This window comes from Scomber japonicus, chromosome 13 (genome assembly GCF_027409825.1).
Source record: "Scomber japonicus isolate fScoJap1 chromosome 13, fScoJap1.pri, whole genome shotgun sequence".
Lineage (NCBI taxonomy): Eukaryota > Metazoa > Chordata > Actinopteri > Scombriformes > Scombridae > Scomber > Scomber japonicus.
This window is the reverse complement of record NC_070590.1, coordinates 4,212,939-4,222,938: the sequence shown is the minus strand read 5'-3', so window position 1 is coordinate 4,222,938 and position 10,000 is coordinate 4,212,939. Positions and strand designations below refer to the sequence as shown.

Genomic DNA, 10,000 nt, shown 5'->3' with positions numbered 1-10,000 from the left:
TGATGAGGATGGATGATGAGGGTAGTGAGGATGATGAGGGTAGTGAGGATGATGAAGGTGATGAGGATGATGAAGGTGGTGAGGATGATGAAGGTGGTGAGGATGGTGAGGATGATGAGGGTGATGATGAGGGTGGTGAGGATGATGAAGGTGGTGAGGGTGGTGAGGATGATGAAGGTGGTGAGGGTAGTGAGGGTTATGATGATGAAGGTGGTGAGAGCGGTGAGGATGATGAGGGTTATGAGGATGATGAAGGTGGTGAGGATGATGAGGATGATGAAGGTGGTGAGATACCTGGAGAGAGTTCGGAGGTGGGCAGAGCTCGCCGAGAGCCAGACGAGGGCATAACTTCATCTTCGTCATCATCTTCCTCGCCCTTCCACTCGTAAGGACTGAAGCGACTCACCTGAGACACACCAATGAAAAGATAATCCATCCATCCATCCATCCATCTATTCAACCATCCATCCATCCATCCATGAAACCATCTATTCATCCATCCATCCATCCATCCATCCGTCCATCCCTCCCTCCCTCCCTCCCTCCATCCAATCAACCAACCAACCAACCAACCCAACCATCCCCTCCCTCCCTTCCTCCCTCCCTCCCTCCCTTCCTCCCTCCCTCCCTCCCTCCCTCCCTCCCTCCCTCCTTCCAACCAACCAACCAACCATCCATCCATCCCTCCCTCCCTCCCTCCCTCCAACCAACCAACCAACCAACCAACCCTCCCTCCCTCCCTCCCTCCAACCAACCATCCCTCCTTCCCTCCCTCCCTCCCTCCCTCCAACCAACCCTCCCTCCCTCCAACCATCCATCCATCCATCCAACCAACCCTCCCTCCCTCCCTCCTTTCCCCCTCCAACCAACCATCCATCCATCCATCCATCCATCCATCCATCCATCCAACCAACCAACCCTCCCTCCCTTCCTCCAACCAACCCTCCCTCCCTCCAACCAACCATCCATCCATCCATCCCTCCCTCCCTCCATACATCCATCCAACCATCCATCCCTCCCTCCCTCCATCCAACCATCTATCCTCCATCCATCTATCCATCCATCCAACCATATATCCATCCATCCATCCAACCATCCATCTAACCATGCATCCATCCATCCCTCCATCTGTCCATGTCCATCCAACCATCCATCCATCCAACCATCCATCCATCCCTCCATCTGTCCATGTCCATCCATCTAACCAACCAACCATCCCTCCCTCCATCCCTCCATCTGTCCATGTCCGTCCATCCATCCATTCACCCAACCATCCATCCCTCCATCCATCCTTCCAACCAACCATCCAACCATCCATCCATCCATCCAACCATCCATCCATCCCTCCATCTGTCCATGTCCATCCATCCAACGATCCATCCATCCAACCATCCATCTAACCATCCAACCATCCATCCCTCCATCTGTCCCTCCATCTGTCCATGTCCATCCATCCAACCATCCATCCCTCCATCTGTCCATGTCCATCCATCCAACCATCCATCCCTCCATCCATCCATCCCTCCCTCCCTCCATCCCTCCATCCCTCCCTCTCACCAGGAAGAGCACCACGCTGACTCCGATGTAGGCGAACACGATGCACATCCAGATCTCGTAGGCGAGCGGGTCGAGGAAGGAGAAGACTCCCGGTTTGGACTTGGTGGGTTTCTTGATCATGATGGAGATTCCCAGAGACATGAAGGGTTTGGTGAAGTCGATCACCTGCTCTCTCACCAGAGTGATGGTGAGCGGAGCCACGGCCACATCGGCCTTCTGCAGAGACAGAGAGAAACAAAGCAGGGTTTTAATCGGAACTTCATTTTGCTTTTATTTTCCTTCTCCGTCTCCGTTTTGCTCTTATCTGATTATAAAGTCAGGGTCAGTGTCAAATAAGGGTTGGCAAGATGAGTAATTCAAAAATATCTTAAACTAGATTTAAAAGCAGCATCAGGTTTGTTAAAATGTACATTTAGTATTTTTGTTGGTTTTATATCATTTAAAAAACATTTGCACCATTTTTTACCAAAAGTGTGCTCGAATGCTCCTGAAAATGTCAAATGGTGTAACCACAAAAGAATGATAAATATTATATAACTTATAAAACTTTGGAGGGAAAGAAAGAAAGAAAGGAAGGAAGGTTGGAGTCAAAGAAAGAAAGAAAGGAAGGAAGGTTGGAGTCAAAGAAAGAAAGAAAGAAACGTTGAAGGGAAAGAAAGAAAGGTTGGAGGAAAAGAAAGAAAGATTGGAGGGAAATAAAGCAGAAGAGAAAGGAAAGAACTAAAAGTACAAGGAAAGGAAGGAATAAAGAAAGAAAAAGGAGGAAAAAGAGAGAACAAGAAGTTGGAGGAGAGAAAAAGAAAGACAGAAAGAAAGAAAGAAAGACAAAGAAAGAAAGAAAGAAAGAAAGATTGGAGGGAAAGAAAGAAAGTTGAGGTCTGGTCCAGGTCTGGTCTCACTCACCCCGTACACCAGCTCTCCCACCATGCCGTTCCAGAAAGGAGGAAGGGAGGAAGGAAGGAAGTAAGGAAAGAAGGAAAGAAGGAAGGAACGAAGGAAGGAAGGAAGGAAGGAAGGGAGGGAGGGAGGAAGGAAGGAAGGGAGGGAGGGAGGAAGGACTCACCCCGTACACCAGCTCTCCCACCATGCCGTTCCACATCTTAGTCTCAGCCTCCCGGGATCCGTACTTCCCGTCTCCCACCAGCTCCAGCCGGTAGGTGAAGCCCACGTGTTTGGCGATCTCGGCCGCCAGCTCAGCACAGTAACCTTCATACCTCTCATTCCCCACGTACTGCTCATGGTTCTTCTTCAGCATCATGTACGGAGCTTCCTGTTAACACACAGAGACTTTAGTTTAGGTTCCTCCTTCCCTTCCTTCCTTCCTTCATTCCTCCCTTCCTTCCTCCCTCTTTCTCTTCTCTCATTCCCCACATACTGCTCATGGTTCTTCTTCAGCATCATGTACGGAGCTTCCTGTTAACACACACACACACTGTTCCTTAGGTTCTTCCTTCCCTTCCTTCCTTCCTTCCTCCCTTTCTTCCTTCATTCCTTCCTTCCTTTCCTCCCTCCCTCCCTTCCTTCCTTCATTCTTTCCTCTCTTCCTTCCTTCCTCTATCCCTACCTTCCTTTCTTCCCTACCTTCATTCCTTCCTTTCCTCCCTCCCCTCCCTTCCTTCCTTCATTCTTTCCTCTCTTCCTTCCTTCCTCCATCCCTTCCTTCTTTTCTTCCTTCCTTCCTTCATCCCTCCTTCTTTCAAATAGTTCATATTGTGAGTCCTGCAGAGTAACTTGCTTTAACCCTCCTGCCGTCCTCCTGGGTCAAATTGACCCCATCTCTTTTGACTGTTCCTTCCCTCTTTCCTTCCTTCCCCTTTCTTTAATTTTTCATTTGTTCTTCCCCTCCTTCCTTCTGTCCTTCCTCCCTTCCTCCCTTCCTTCCTTCCTCCCTTCCTTCCTTCCTTCCTTCCTTCCTTCCTCCCTCTTTCTCTTCTCTCATTCCCCACATACTGCTCATGGTTCTTCTTCAGCATCATGTACGGAGCTTCCTGTTAACACACACACACTTTGTTTTTAGGTTCCTTCTTCCCTTCCTTCCTTCCTTCCTTCCTTCCTCCCTTCCTTCCTTCCTTCCTTCCTCCCTTCCTCCCTCCCTCCTTACTCATTCCCCACGTACTGCTCATGGTTCTTCTTCAGCATCATGTACGGAGCTTCCTGTTAACACACACAGATTATTATTAGGTTCCTTCCTCTCTTCCTTCCTACCTTCATTCCTTCCTTCCTTTCCTCCCTCCCTCCCTTCCTTCCTTCATTCTTTCCTCTCTTCCTTCCTTCCTCCATCCCTTCCTTCTTTTCTTCCTTCCTTCCTTCATCCCTCCTTCTTTCAAATAGTTCATATTGTGAGTCCTGCAGAGTAACTTGCTTTAACCCTCCTGCCGTCCTCCCGGGTCAAATTGACCCCATCTCTTTTGACTGTTCCTTCCCTCTTTCCTTCCTTCCCCTTTCTTTAATTTTTCATTTGTTCTTCCCCTCCTTCCTTCTTTCCTTCCTCCCTTCCTTCCTTCCTTCCTCCCTTCCTTCCTTCCTTCCTTCCTCCCTCCCTCCCTCCTTACTCATTCCCCACATACTGCTCATGGTTCTTCTTCAGCATCATGTACGGAGCTTCCTGTTAACACACACACACACACACACACACACACTGTTCTTTAGGTTCTTCCTTTCCTTCCCTTCCTTCCTTCCTTTCTTCCTTCCTTCCTTCCTTCCTTCCTTTCTGCCTTCCTTCCTTCCTTCCTTCCTTCCTTCCTTTCTTCCTTCTTTCCTCACTTCCTTCCTTCCTTACTCCCTCCTTCCTCCCTCCCGCCCATCTTACTCCTTTCATTCCTTCCTTCCTTCCTTCCTTCTTTCCTCTCTTCCTTCCTTCCCCTCCTTCCCTCTTTCCTTGCTCCCTTCCTTCTTTTCTTCCTTCCTTTCTGCCTTCCTTCCTTCCTTTCTTCCTGCCTTCCTTCCTTCCTTTCTTCCTTCTTTCCTCACTTTCTTCCTTCCTTCCTTCCTCCCTCCTTCCTCCCTCCCGCCCACCTTACTCCTTCCTTCCTTCCTTCCTTCTTTCCTCACTTTCTTTCTTCCTTCCTTCCTCCCTCCTTCCTCCCTCCCGCCCACCTTACTCCTTTCATTCCTTCCTTCCTTCCTTCTTTCCTCTCATGAGAGTCCGGTTCTCTTCCCGTTTTTTTGTCGCTGCTGTCACCAAAGTGCTGCTCATGTGGGGATGTTGGGTCTCTTACATTAAATGAAAGAGCACAGTGTAGACCTGCTCGATGTGTGAACTGCCTTGAGATGACTTCCTGTCGCTGTATAAATGAAGATTGATTGATTGACAGTGTGGTGTCCTCCCAGTCTCACCAGTATGGTTGTGACTACGTAGGTTCTGTTCTGCAGACCATGAAACTCCTCCACCACCGGCTTGTAGATGGCCGTGCTCACGTAGCCCCTCCTTTCGTTCCAGTAGCCGATCTGAACAAACAACATCACCGTTAGTCATCAAGTCATCGAGTCTTTGCTGCTTATTCATAATCACAAGACCTGCTATGTTTCCACTGGTATCTAACTTCATTACAGGCTTTCATTTGATAGTTGCCACTTAATTGTTCTATATTATTTAAGCAAACTCCAAAACCGCACTGGCTCCCCATCTCACACCCTCCGTCCTCCTGCTCACCCACAAATCACTTAACCCTTTATAGGACACTCATTGAAAGAAAGGGAGGAAGGAAGGAAGGATGGAAGGAAGGAAGGAAGGGAAGGAAGGAGGGAAGGAGGAAGGATGGAAGGAAGGAAGGAAGGGAAGTAAGGAGGGAGGAAGGACGGAGGAAAGAAGGAAGGAAGAAAGGAAGGAAGGAAGATAGGGGGGAGGAAAGAAAGAGAGAAGGAGGGAGGGAGGAAGGGAAGAAAGAAGGAAGGAAGGAAGAAGAAAGGGGGATGGAGGAAGGAAAGCAGGAAGGGAGGAGAGAACGAGGGAGGGAGGAAGGACAGATGGAAGGAAGGAAAGGAAGGAAGGAAGGACAGAGAGAAGGAGGGAGGGAGGAAGGACAGATGGAAGGAAGGCAAGGAAGGAAGGACGGAGGAAATAAGGAAGGAAGGAAGGTAGGGGGGAGGAAAGAAAGAGAGAAGGAGGGAGGGAGGAAGGGAAGAAAGAAGGAAGAAAGGAAGAAGAAAGGGGGATGGAGGAAGGAAAGCAGGAAGGGAGGAGAGAACGAGGGAGGGAGGGAGGGAGGAAGGACAGATGGAAGTAAGGAAAGGAAGGAAGGAAGGACGGAGAGAAGGAGGGAGGGAGGAAGGACAGATGGAAGGAAGGAAAGGAAAGGACGGAGGAAATAAGGAACGAGGGAGGGAGAAAGGAAAAGAGGAAGGGAAGAAAGAAGGCAGGGAGGAAGAAAAGGAAGGAAGGAAGGGAGGAAGGAAAGGAAGGAAGGAAGAAAGGAAAGGAAGGATATTTTGGGATATTTACAGAAGTAACCAAATATAATTATTTGCCCAATAAAGGGTTAACAACCTGGCCCCCACCTACCTCACAGACCTGCTCCACCACTAGCCACCCCCCCCCACCCCCCCCCCCCCCCCCACCCCCCCCGTGCCCTCCGATCCTCAGAGGGAAATCTCCTTGCCCTACCCCCCTCGGACCAAGCACCGAACTTGGGGGGACAGAGCCTTGTCCACTGCCGCCCCCCACTCCTAAAAACACACCTTTTTAAACTTTTAACTTTTAACCTGTAAACTGTTTTCTATCCTCTTTTCATTTTATGTCTTTTTAACTTTGTTCCATATTTTTGGTGTTCTCTGTAAGCGTCTTTGAGCACTTGTAAAAGTGTGTTATAAATAAAATTAGGGCTGTCAAACGATTATTTTTTTAATCGAGATTAATCACAGTATTTCCATAGTTAATCACGATTAATGGCGTTTTGAATAGCATGTTTAAAATCCTGTTATTTTCCATTTGAAGGCAGTTTTAAGCCCATAATGTAAAGCATTTCTTACCAGAGTGTCTTAACTGGGAATCAATCACGGCTCTGCTGCGACTCCCACACTCCAAAATGGTCCTTTGGTGGAGCTGAGGCTGGCTTGGCTGCACCTGGGTGTTTAGCGTGGAGGTGCTAACTCAAACTCCACGTACTCCGGTGGTAGTTAAACTCCGTTTGACACAGGTTGCATTTTACTTTTGACTTGTCAACTGAAGCGTCTGGAAGTGTTTTAAAGTTAAACAAGCCGTTCAAAAGTCCAGTAGCTCTCTTACTTTCCATCAGCGCGGTAGGTTTACTGCAGGAGGCCACTTCAAAGCATAGCGCTACAGCTAGAGGAGCCGTCTACGGGGGAGTAGAAGGGACAAAAAGGCTTGCTACATTAAAATGCCATTAAAAAATATTAACGCGTTATGGATTGCATTAATCTAATCGCGATTAACACGTTAACGCTGACAGCCCTAGTTAAAATGTATTATTATTATTAAGTATATTTAGAAATGTAGTATATTTAGAAATGTAGATTATTTGGATGCATTAGCTGCTCCTGCATGAACAGAGTGACTTCAGAGGGTTTTCAATAAGAGATTAAAACACCTGAATATGTTTATATAACCGTTAATTAAGAGTCCTGTTTTCTTCTTGGCTCTGCCCCCGCTGCCCCAAAGTGGATTTAAAAAGTACCAGACAAAGATCTTTAACACTTGCAAACTTTAAAATGTCTCATTTAAAGTCCGGACTTCTCTGAGCCAACCCAAACTATTTACCTTATTATTACAATAAGGACTCAAACTTCAGTGCTGAGCTTCCTTTCTCTCTTCCTTTCTTCTTTCCTCTCTTCCTTCCTTCCTCCCTTCCTTCTTTCCTTCCTTCCTCGCTTCCTTCCATTTCCTTCCTTCCTTCCTCCCTTCCTTCTTTCCTTCCTCCCTTCCTTCCTCCCTTCCTTTCTTCCTTCCTCCATCCCTTTCTTCGTTCCTTCCTTCCTTCCTACCTACCTTCCTTCCTTCCTTCCTCCCTCCCTCTTTCTTTAATTTTTCATTAATTCTTCCCCTCCTTCCCTTCCTTCCTTCCTTCCTTCCTCCCTTCCTCCCTCCCTCCCTCCTTACTCATTCCCCACATACTGCTCATGGTTCTTCTTCAGCATCATGTACAGAGCTTCCTGTTAACACACACACACTGTTCTTTAGGTTCCTCCTTCCCTCCCTTCCTTCTTTCCTTCCTTCCTTCCTACCTAAGTATATTTAGTATATTTGCAAACTTTAAAATGTCTCATTTAAAGTCCGGACTTCTCTGAGCCAACCCAAACTATTTACCTTATTATTACAATAAGGACTCAAACTTCAGTGCTGAGCTTCCTTTCTCTCTTCCTTTCTTCTTTCCTCTCTTCCTTCCTTCTTTCCTTCCTTCCTCCCTTCCTTCCTACCTTCCTTCCATTTCCTTCCTTCCTTCCTCCCTTCCTTCTTTCCTTCCTTCCTACCTTCCTTCCATTTCCTTCCGTCCTTCCCTTCCTCCCTCCCTCCTTACTCCTTTCATTCCTTCCTTCCTCCCTTCCTTTCTTCCGTTCTCCATCCCTTCCTTCGTTCGTTCCTTCCTTCCTACCTTCCTTCCTTCCTTCCTACCTACCTTCCTTCCTTCCTTCCTCCCTCCCTCTTTCTTTAATTTTTCATTAATTCTTCCCCTCCTTCCCTCCTCCCTTCCTTCCTTCCTTCCTTCCTTCCTCCCTCCCTCCCTTCCTTCCTTCCTTCCTTCCTCCCTCCCTCCCTCCCTCCCTCCTTACTCATTCCCCACATACTGCTCGTGGTTCTTCTTCAGCATCATGTACGGAGCTTCCTGTTAACACACACACACTTTGTTTTTAGGTTCCTCCTTCGCTTCCTTCCTTCCTTCATTCCTTCCTCCTTCCCTTCCTTCCTTCCTTCATTCCTTCCTCCTTCCCTTCCTTCTTTCCTTCCTTCCTTCCTACCTAAGTATATTTAGTATATTTGCAAACTTTAAAATGTCTCATTTAAAGTCCGGACTTCTCTGAGCCAACCGAAACTATTTACCTGATTATTACAATAAGGACTCAAACTTCAGTGCTGAGCTTCTGCTGAGATTAGAGAAAGCTGAGAGTCTGCAGGTTTTCACAGCAAACGAGCTGATTTGACTGATTATCACACCTTTAATCAGAGAGGAGGGAGCTAATTATTGAAATGAGCTGATATAGTGAAAAGCTGCTGACTCCAGTCCTGACTCTCTGCTGAGTGTCTCCAAACTTCTGTTCACATGAAACTCGTTTAACAGAAAGGAGGAAGGAAGGAAGGGAAGGAGGGAAAGGAGGAAGAGGAGAGCAGCGGCAGCACCTTCCTGGGTCCAGTGTGAAGGAAGGATGGGAAGGAAGGAAGGAAGGAAGGAAAGAAGGACAGAGGAAAGAAGGAAGGAAGGTTGGAGGAAAGGAGGGAAGGAAGGAACGAATGAACGGAGGGAGGAAGGAAAGGAGAGAGGAAGACGGAAGGATGGGAAGGAGGAAAGGACGGGAGGAAGGAAAGAAGGGAGGAAGAAGGAATGAAAGGAGGGAGGGAGAGGGAAGAATGGGAAGGAGGAAGGAAAGGAGGCAGGAAAGGAGGGAGGAAGAAGGAAGGATGGGAAGGAGGAAAGGAAGGGAGGAGGGAAAGAAGGGGGGAAGAAGGAGGAAGAAGGGAGGGAGGAAGGATGGGAAGGAAGGAAAGGAGGGAGGGAGAAGGAGGGATGGGAAGGGGGAAAGGAAGGGAGGGAGGAAGGATGGGAAGGAAGGAAAGGAGGGAGGGAGAAGGAGGGATGGGAAGGAAGGAAAGGAGGGAGGGAGAAGGAAGGATGGGAAGGAGGAAGGAAAGGAGGTAGGAAAGGAAGTGAGGGAGGAAGGAAGGGACGAAGGAAAGGAGGGAGGAAGGAAAGGAGGGAGGAAGAAGGAAGGATGGGAAGGAAGGAAAGGAGGGAGGGAGAAGGAAGGAAGGAAGGAAAGGAGGAAGCGGAGAGCGGCAGCAGCACCTTCCTGGGTCCAGTGTGACTGAGCTCGATCACAGTCAGCGTGTAGTTGGTACGATGGCCTCGCTCGTCAAACTGTACGTGACCCGTCAGCCCCTCCAGACGCACCTGCAGAGACACACACACACACACACACACACACACACACACACACACACACACACATACACACACACACACACACACACACACACACACACACGTTTACTCTTTATCAAAACTGTGAGGCGCCTCCTTGTTGGGGAAAGGTTAAAGTTTGAGCCGAAATGTGCATCAAATCTTCAAGTCATCACTAATTCAACCAATCAAACTTTATTTATACAGCAACACTGACACTTTATAAGTATATTTATATACAGTATAACACCTTTCATACAGGTCAATCACACAAAAAGATATTTCCCTGTTGTGCAAAACTTACCTGAGAAAACTGATGTGTCATTAAAACTGAATAATTGAGTAATTGTTTGCAGGGAGTTTAGCTTTGTGCT

At 47.9% G+C, this 10,000-nt stretch overlaps 1 pseudogene; it reads right to left on the bottom strand.

The window, feature by feature from the left end:
• LOC128371777 (glutamate receptor 1-like) overlaps positions 1-10,000 on the bottom strand; it is a 51,021-nt pseudogene that overhangs the window by 31,386 nt on the left and 9,635 nt on the right.